General features: G+C 35.1%; 1 protein-coding gene across 2 annotated transcripts in view; it reads right to left on the reverse strand.

The window, feature by feature from the left end:
* LOC106459039 (epidermal growth factor receptor-like) overlaps positions 1-9725 on the reverse strand; it is a 221095-nt gene that overhangs the window by 109881 nt on the left and 101489 nt on the right. The window contains exon 2 of one of the 2 annotated variants that reach the window (XM_022385417.1): positions 4293-4350. The exons of the other annotated variant lie outside the window; for it this stretch is intronic. The gene's annotated coding sequence lies outside the window, so the exon portion shown is untranslated. The remainder of the gene's footprint in view (positions 1-4292; positions 4351-9725) is intronic. 2 annotated transcript variants of the gene reach the window in all.

The raw sequence follows: 9725 nt of genomic DNA on the forward strand, positions 1-9725 counted from the left end.
AATCTTTTATTACAAATGACTAGGTCTTCATATTGATGCTAATCTTTTATTACAAATGACTAGGTCTTCATATTGATGCTAATCTTTTTATTAAAAATGACTAGGTCTTCATATTGATGCTAATCTTTTATTACAAATGACTAGGTCTTCAAATTGATGCTGATCTTTTATTACAAACAACTAGGTCTTCATACTGATGCTGATCTTTTATTACAAAAAATCTAGATCTTCATATTGATGCTGATATTTAATATAAACAACTAGGTCTTCATATTGATGCTGATCTTTCATTACAAACGACTAGGTCTTCATATTGCTGCTGATCTTTTATTACAAACGACTAGGTATTCATATTGGCGCTGATCTTTTATTACAAACGACTAGGTATTCATATTGCCGCTGATCTATCATTACAAATGACTAGGTCTTCATATTGGTGCTGATCTTTCATTACAAACGACTAGGTATTCATATTGATGCTGATCTTTTATTACAAACGACTAGATCTTCATATTGATGCTAATATTTAATACAAACAACTAGGTCTTCATATTGATGCTAATATTTAATACAAACAACTAGGTCTTCATATTGATGCTGATATTTAATACAAACGACTAGGTCTTCATATTGATGCTGATATTTAATACAAGCAACTAGGTCTTCATACTGATGCCGATCTTTAATTACAAACAACTAGGTCTTCATATTGATGCTGATATTTAATACAAACGACTAGGTCTTCATATTGATGCTGATATTTAATACAAGCAACTAGGTCTTCATACTGATGACGATCTTTAATTACAAACAACTAGCTCTTCATATTGATGCTGATATTTAATACAAGCAACTAGGTCTTCATACTGATGACGATCTTTAATTACAAACAACTAGGTCTTCATATTGATGCTGATATTTAATACAAACGCCCTCAGTTTATTTCACAACAGTAACTTTAGACATATAACTACATAGGTTTACGTTGGGAATTTCACAAGCCTATATTCACATAACTTGGTCCCATATATTTCTGTTGGTTATAACTAAAGTGTAACGGTGTAACATCAGACGACTGGTTATTCATTTATCCGCTCGCGTTTTCATAAACTCAACTTCGGACGAGCGGGTTCTCAAGTATAACTAAGATTTCTTCAAGATTTGACCACGTACAAATGAGTCTTCAGATTCCTACTTGACATTAAAAGGGCAGGGGCTCATTGACATAAAGAAAAAGGGAAAAAAAAAGAGCACTTTTCGAGCATCGTAAGAAAATACTTTTTTTAGGGGAAGTGTTAGGGGAACTGTGGGGATTCTGGCCTGCCTCTCGTACGCATAGGGTTGAGAGCCATGAGAAGCAAATAGGTCCTCTTTTACTCGAACGGTTTTACAAACACAAAATATAAAACTAAAAAGTGAATTCATGCGTATAATAACTTAATAGTATATCACAATTATTATTATTATTATACTGTAAAACCTACAAATCCCTGTGGTCCATTCGATTTAAAGCTGAAATCTCTTTTTCCTAACTCGCAGCAAGCAAGGTGTGGAATTAGGTGTGTTACCAATTACACATTGATTTTCACAGTACAGTTCACTATAGGATAACATAGAATCAATAATTTGTCCCTTGGTATTGGTTCAGTTTAAATCCAAAAGAATATCGTAAAAACATTCATATAACTTTACTATTTGTTACAACTAGTGCATTACATACTTTATGAAACAAACGAAATAAGACCAAGAAACTACTAAAACAAAAAATCACGGCTCGTAATCATATGCTAATACGAAACTTCTCAAACAATGCTTTCGTCATTTACTAATGGCACAGATATTTTTGTCACTAAACGTATGTGATTCTATACAAACTATATATATCTTTATCTGTATTTGTTGTTTCTGTGTTCTTCGAGAAGTTGATAAGAAAAGGTCTCTGGAATCAGCATGAGTTTGTTTATCCGTGGAGTTGAATTATAAATAAATCTTACCCTGTTAGAGGATTATGTAACACCACCCAGCACGTGAGATGTTAAAGAGACTAAATGGGATCAACTATAGTTACGCCTATACTGTGCAGCAAGTGTAACTTCATATGTAATTAGTACTGCTATATACGCCCATGCCTTATAACCTCACGTGACGATATGACGTGATAATAGTTGGGTTCCTGATTTATTGTCCCTATCTTGAATGGATGTTTTTGTGGCAAGCTCCTAGAACCTCATTTACTAAGGTAATTGGTGAAAGTGACAGAAACAACTAATGTAAGAATAATTAATATGTCTGATAAAAAACACGTGATTAAAAGGTTGTTTAATGGCAATTTTACGAAATATTTAGTGAAGGGTTAAACGACATGCTGCGTTTATGTTTATTATAACTATATGTACAGTTTTGTTTGTTTATTTTGTTGAATTTTGCACAAAGCTACTCGACGGCTATCTGCATTAGTCGTCCCTAATTTTGATGTTATAAACTAGAGGGAAGGCAACTAGTCATCACCGCCCACCGCCAACTCTTGGGCTACTCTTTACCAATGAATAGCGGGATTGACCGTCATTTTATAACTACCACACACACACACACGTGATTGGAAGGGCAAGCATGTTCGGTGACGGGATTTAAACCCGCGACCCGATGATCGCGAGTCGAGTGCTTTACTCCCCAGGCCATGCCAGGCGGTATGTACAGTTGCGTGTGTTAGCTGCAGAGAAACCCCAAACAAGGTCCTTGAAAGATATCTTCTCTATCTGACAGGTAAAACTAATTTATAACCAAATACCCCGGTTACACTACATCAGTCTTGTTAATGTTAGGCGACTTACTTACTTTTTGTACAAGTGAACACATTACTGAATATAATAGGATAGTACACCTTGAAAAAATATAACGTGTTTTAACCTTGGAGCCCCGTTTAAATAGGAGATGAGTCTACCTTTAGTGTTTATCTCAGCCTGAATTGTGTTACTAACACTTATTACGAACTGTTGATATACATCTGATGGATTAGATCGCCACTCCTCTTGCAAATGAGTTACAAGTGTAGTGACATTTCAGGTTCGATCCATTCTGCCCAACTGAATGTTTTAAAAAGCGACTCAACTGAAGTGGTACACATGCTCTGAGCTGGTCAAAACAGATCATACACGTTAAATATCTAAAGCTGTTTCTGGACACAGCATGTGGTATGACATGGCACATCATCATGCTAAAACAGGTATTTTTCTCTTCCGTAGGATTCCGTAAATATCAGGATGTAGCAATACGACAAGAGAACCACGATTTCATTAGCCTAATCCAGACCAATTAAAGCAGGCACATATCAGTGTATTACCCCCACCACTCTTAAGGACTGGAATGATACAATTACGTCTAAAGGGTTCTCCAAGCTGTTGACAAATCAACCACTGCGTAGAGAATTTCATTACTTTTCATGGTTGTTTCTCATTATTCTTGTCCCCAGTTTAGACGCTCAGCGACATCACATTGCATTCATGGCTGTGATTAACAGTTTATGGGCTACAACATAGAACCACCATCTTGCATTCATGGTTGTGATTAACAGTTTATGGGCTACAACATAGAACCACCATCTTGCATTCATGGCTGTGATTAACAGTTTATGGGCTACAACATAGAACCACCATCTTGCATTCATGGTCGTGATTAACAGTTTATGGGCTACAACATAGAACCACCATTTTGCATTCACGGCTGTGATTAACAGTTTATGGGCTATAACATAGAACCACCATCTTGCATTCATGGTTGTGATTAACAGCTTATGGGCTACAACCTAGAACCATCATCTTGTAATTACCATTTTTAAGGGCTACAACTCGAACCCATAATATTGCATTCATGGCCGTGATTAACAGTTTATGGCTACAACCTATAATCACCATCTTGCATTCTTGGTTGTGGTTAACAGTTTATGGGCTATAACCTAGAACCAACATCTTGCATTCATAGCTGTGGTTAACAGTTTGTGGGCTACAACCCAGACCCATAATCTTGCATTCTTTGTAAGCAAAGCACGCACCACATACTCCAGCACTGAGGTTACCTGTTAGGCAGCACAAGCACCACATGCGTATGTACTGAAGTTAGCACTGTTAAACAAAATACGCACCCCATACCTACGTACTGAGGTTAACACTGTTTGACAAAACACGCACTCCATAACTCTGAATTGAAATTACAGTTGTTAAACTTAGTATCTACTATATTTTAAGTCTATAAAATACAAGCAACTCATGCATTTTAGAGAAGCAACATAAACTTACCTTATCAAGACTGCACCAGTGGACTTTCGTGAACATTGCTACAGATGCACTGACTTACCTGTTACAATAACAACAGAAAAAGATGAGTTACTCTTATTAAACAATATATTAAACACACAAAATACATGCATTATATTTCATTCTCTGTAGGATGTCTCGTGACAAGTGTGTGTGGTTTTTGTTTTCTTTTTTTTTTGACAAATAGAAATGACAAATCTTAGTGTGACTTGTGTCCTAAAGAAATCACTACCTCGTGCAAGGTGAGAAGATGCTTTTTCCATTCAATCATCAAAGCTATTTACAATATGCCGGACTTAAGAAATGAAATTTAAGTTATTAATATTGATGAAGTTTCTAAAGACAAGCATTAAGGATAAGCTTATGTTGTTCTCTGATCCTTAAACTTTGTGTATACAATATATATATAATGGTTATAAGCCAGCACGATGAATGATTACAGATAAACCGCGGTGATTAGGTTAAGTAATCAATCTTGATATAAGAACCATTAGCGGCTTCCTTTAATTAAGTAATTATCAATAACCTTGACACTAACATATCATTAATAAAAAACGACAGATCTTCAAATCTCTTACTGTAAAATAGTATAAAACTTTAAGCCGATCTCTACGTTCCTATATACATAACATGCTACATCAAATAACAATTATTATCACCGATCAGTCTAAGGTTGATGGAAGATGTTGCTACACGAATCTGTAATTTCAAACTGCTAGTGATACTGGTTTTTATTACCTTAGGAAGTTTTAACATTTCAATCAAACTATTTTTCTTTCGTATATAATCGACTAAAACGAGATTTTTCCCGTTATATGTTTACTGTTAATCGTCCTACCTTATAAATATAAAGTGTTTCCTGAACAAAAACAGTAAGTCAACAATAAACGTTTAGAATAAAAATCACCCAGAAAGATGTAAGAATTAAAAACTCTAGAAGATTCTATTCTTCATCGAAAAGTTTGATAAACGTATAAAAACGTTTTTATAACACAACGGAGAAAGATGTATACACATCGCGGCGTCTGAAGTCCCTCGTCAAGTTTAATTCCAAACCATTATTTTGTACATCACATTTACCACGTTTTTCTTTAACTTTTATTGTTCAGTTTTACTGTCATTATGTGCCTATAACGCTGTATAATCAATCTTTACAGTTAAAATAGAAAAACACCCAATAAACTCCTGTCTTTATGGTGATAAAATACATTGAACAATTAGTATACACTATACTGAAAAAAATCTATAAAAATCAATAGAACCCACAATAATTTTTAGAACCAAGAGGATCTTCGGACACTGTATTTAAAGAACTCACCGAAAATAAAGTTATGAACCATCCAAGTTTTACAAGATAACCCAGTTTTCTAAGCGGTCTAATAATGAAACGTCACTCATTTCGTATAGATGTCGTCCAAAAGTTTCATATATCCAACACCTGGTCTGTGTCAAAAGGTCAAATCCCTCCTGTGCTGAGACGACACTTAGGAACCGGCGCTGAACTTCGGCTTTATTGCACAAACGGATGAGAATGGTGACACATTTCCCCTGGATGCCATCGTAGGTTAATCCCCTAGCTAACAGCTGGTACCCATCATACATCTGGGTACACTGAAACAATTGAGGTAAAGTGTCTTGCTCAAGGCCACAATAGCAAGCCTCGAACTCACAATCACACGACCACTTCCCCCTAGGTCTGTGTATTGTATCACAAAACCTTTTTCAAAGGAAAGCCCCGAGCTAGAGTTCATTTACCTAATTCATGATAAGCGGCGTATCTTCTAGTGTACCACAATAAGAGAAAAAACACCTAGAAATCGTGTTTAAAGCCTATCCTATCCCAAGTTTCTAACTACAGCACCCACAGTAATTCCTTGTTTGGTTTTAAAACTTTATTTAAGAAAAGAGGTTTTAGAATGGGCAACACGATGCTATACCAAACTCGTTTGTAGCTGTGATACTTTAACGTTGTGCGTTTTCTTGGTACATTGGTTCAAAACATCGTCACCGCCAGGAATCCTGGCCTTAAAAAAACCTACGCTTGCGTAACATGTTTCTCTAAGAGGTCGTCATGGCAAATTTCGTACACCTTTATTATTTCATATCAATAAATTCGTTACACTATTAAATTGAATATGAGGAGGGAACTATTCACCCTTGACCAAAGGGGAGGGAAGGGAGAGGATTCTGTGAGTGGGTGTTTAGAATTTTTATTCGTTTCATATTCAATAAGAGTGCCATATAATTCATATTATCTTCTTCATATATATTATTTTTCATATAATAATGTTTTTGTCGTTGTATCCTAATGAAGAGTACTCGAACACAGTCTATAACTTTTATAAAAACTTAATAGTTAAAAACATTCCAGAATCACAGTCATCAAAACACATGTATTATGATGGGAGTTCTAAGTTCCCGCTATAATAACGGACCTTGAAATAGCGATCCCATATTTCACATTTCATCGCTTATTCACTACCCTCTCATTTTTTGAAACTTTATCAAAGCGCCAGATAAGCAAGCAGGATAGATGAATCCAAATCAATGAGTCAAACTTCAAATTACTGATAACTTTCAACCTAAATTTTTAATTTATTCACAGAACTCAGTGGACTAACTATTTTCAACCCTAACTTTTTTTAGAGTATACATTGTAGAGAATACTTGTAGTATTCAGTAGAAATACTTTTAACTTAAATCTTGATTACTTATAAAACTCATTGAATCATTTTTCGACAAATTTACTTCGGGTTGGCGGTAAGTTTAAGAACTTACAACGCTAAAATCTTGTGTTCGATTCCCAGCAACTGACAGAGCATAGATAGCTTACTGCGAAGCTTTGCGCTAAAACAGACAAACCAATCTATCAAATATTTTGAGCAGAAAATCGTATGTTCAATTCATTTGGTTGGCTATTTTAACCTAAAACTTGAGTTTACTTTTAAATCTCATTATATTGGTTATTTTCTTATCTTAATCTTTAAACTCACATGCAGAAACTCAGTAGCTCAAATATTTACGTCACTAACTCTAAGCTGGCAAAAACCGAGTAATAGTCAGGTACATAAAATAATTTAAAAAACTATCGCAAATTAGAGATAGATTCTGATTACGATATTATTACCTGCTGCCATAGGTCAGTAATAATTGCCCCCCCCCCAGTGGCACAGCGATATGTCTGCGGACTTACTACGCTAGAAACCAGGTTTCGATACCAGCGGTGGGCAGAGCACAGATAGCCAATTGTTTAGTTTTGTGCTTATCTACAACTAAACAGTCATACTTAACTTCGCTGATCATAAGAATAGTATGCACTTCATCTACATCCTCCTGCTCCACTACAGTGGTAGTATTAAAATTTATACTAGATGCTTGTAGAAATTGTGAACACTTCATAGGAGGCGCTTGAGTCTTTTGTTTTGATAGGCTATTCTGTCACATATACTGTATAATATTTTTGAATTGGTGAGAATAATTCCCTATAAAGTGCATTTTATTTAGGGAAACTCTTTGTCCACGAAAAGTGTTCAAGGGGAGTTGCCCCTCGGGTGGTTGAGATGAATTGTCTCTCTTCACCTATTTGGAGAAGCTAGGCCTTCTGAAGCCTCTTATACGCACAACCCCGGAACACCACCATACATTTGTTTTAAATTTTACGCAAGTGAACTGAAAGCCTAGATCACGCGAAAAATAAGTAAGAAAGAGAGAAAACTAAACATAAAAATATAGATATGACCAATATATAGGATTGTAAAACAACATTACAAAATAAAACAACATAAAATACACTACGAAAAATTTCGGTTAATGTAAATCTAATATGAATAATATCAGGTAAAGACAGTTAACATTTTTCTAGGTTAGCATAAAAAGGCCTCGCAGTAAGTCGAGGTTTTTCAATTTTTCATAACATAATTGATGGGTTAATTTTCAATGCTTGAAAGTTAAAAAAATGCCGAAACAGGCGATTATGTACTAAATAAAATCTCATTATTATTTTAAAAGGGGTTCATCAAGGAATAACTGTAGCTTTTTAAGCAGTTTTTTAGATGTAAAGAGTTCCAGTTTTATGAATTTTGTTTTTTTAGTTTTCCACTTCAAAGTCTGGTATTATAACAATGTAAAGTATCAGTGAAATAAAAGTATTTTACTCCAACAAATCCATCTCCTTCAGAAATGTCACTCTAAGGGTTTCATGAGAATGTTAAACTGTATAAAATGAGCTGTAATCTCGTGTTTGACAGATATTAGAATAAGAATTATACGAACGCCCATGTTATGCCGTTCAGAAGTCGCGTATAGTCAGATAATTAAAGCGCCACGTGGCGGAGATCAGTATGAGTATGGGTGGAGCAATGATATTAGTTTTAAGAGTGACATCCTTCACGCCCTACTACTCTTTCTTTTTTTGCTTTGTGTGTGTGTGTTTAATGTAAGGACAGATAACATCAAAATCAGTTAACTGTGAGATAATAGACAAGTTGAATATGAAGAACTTGTTAGTGATAACTGCTTGCTGTACTACAGTGTAGCACACACACACACAGGGAACACAGTGGGGAACACAGTAGCCACAACAACTTCTGCTAAATCTTCAAATCTAAAACAAGGTAATGACACAAACATTACTGCATTTTATTAGAGCCAAAATATTATTTAAGAAGCAAAAATCTGGAGTAGATCTGTGATCTTGGTAACAGCCGCTGAAGCGTCACTTATCAAACTCACCCAAATTAATTGTATTTTAGTAAAGAAGTTCGAACTACCACTTCACCATTTACAAGTGACATTCTTTTTACAGTATACTTCTAGACAGCTGATCTTCTCAGGGAAAACATAATGTGAGCGTACCACGGGAATTTCAAAACTACTTGAACAAGCATAAAGCGTTACTCTTAAATTAGCTACGAAAAAGCATATCATTATCAGCTGAGAGCAGACATTTCTCACTGAGATTCTTTGAAGATGGAAGAGTATAAAAAACAAGACATATACCCTAAGTCGTTCTCCACATTATATATTCATGAAATATTACACTAAACAGTGAAAGATGATACCGTTTAAATGTGTAGATTTCAGTCGGTCATAATACGGGCTTTGTTACAGTATGTAGGTTTCAGTCGGTATGGTATGAGCTTTGTTACAATATGTAAGTTTCAGTCGGTATGGTATGAGCTTTGCTACAATACGTAAGTTTCAGTCGGTATGGTATGAGCTTTGTTACAATATGTAGGTTTCAGTCGGTATGGTATGAGCTTTGTTACAATATGTAGGTTTCAGTCGGTATGGTATGAGCTTTGTTACAATATGTAAGTTTCAGTCGGTATGGTATGAGCTTTGTTACAATATGTAGGTTTCAGTCGGTATGGTATGAGCTTTGTTACAATATGTAAGTTTCAGTCGGTATGGTAT

Source organism: Limulus polyphemus, unplaced genomic scaffold (assembly GCF_000517525.1).
Source record: "Limulus polyphemus unplaced genomic scaffold, Limulus_polyphemus-2.1.2 Scaffold551, whole genome shotgun sequence".
Classification (NCBI taxonomy): domain Eukaryota; kingdom Metazoa; phylum Arthropoda; class Merostomata; order Xiphosura; family Limulidae; genus Limulus; species Limulus polyphemus.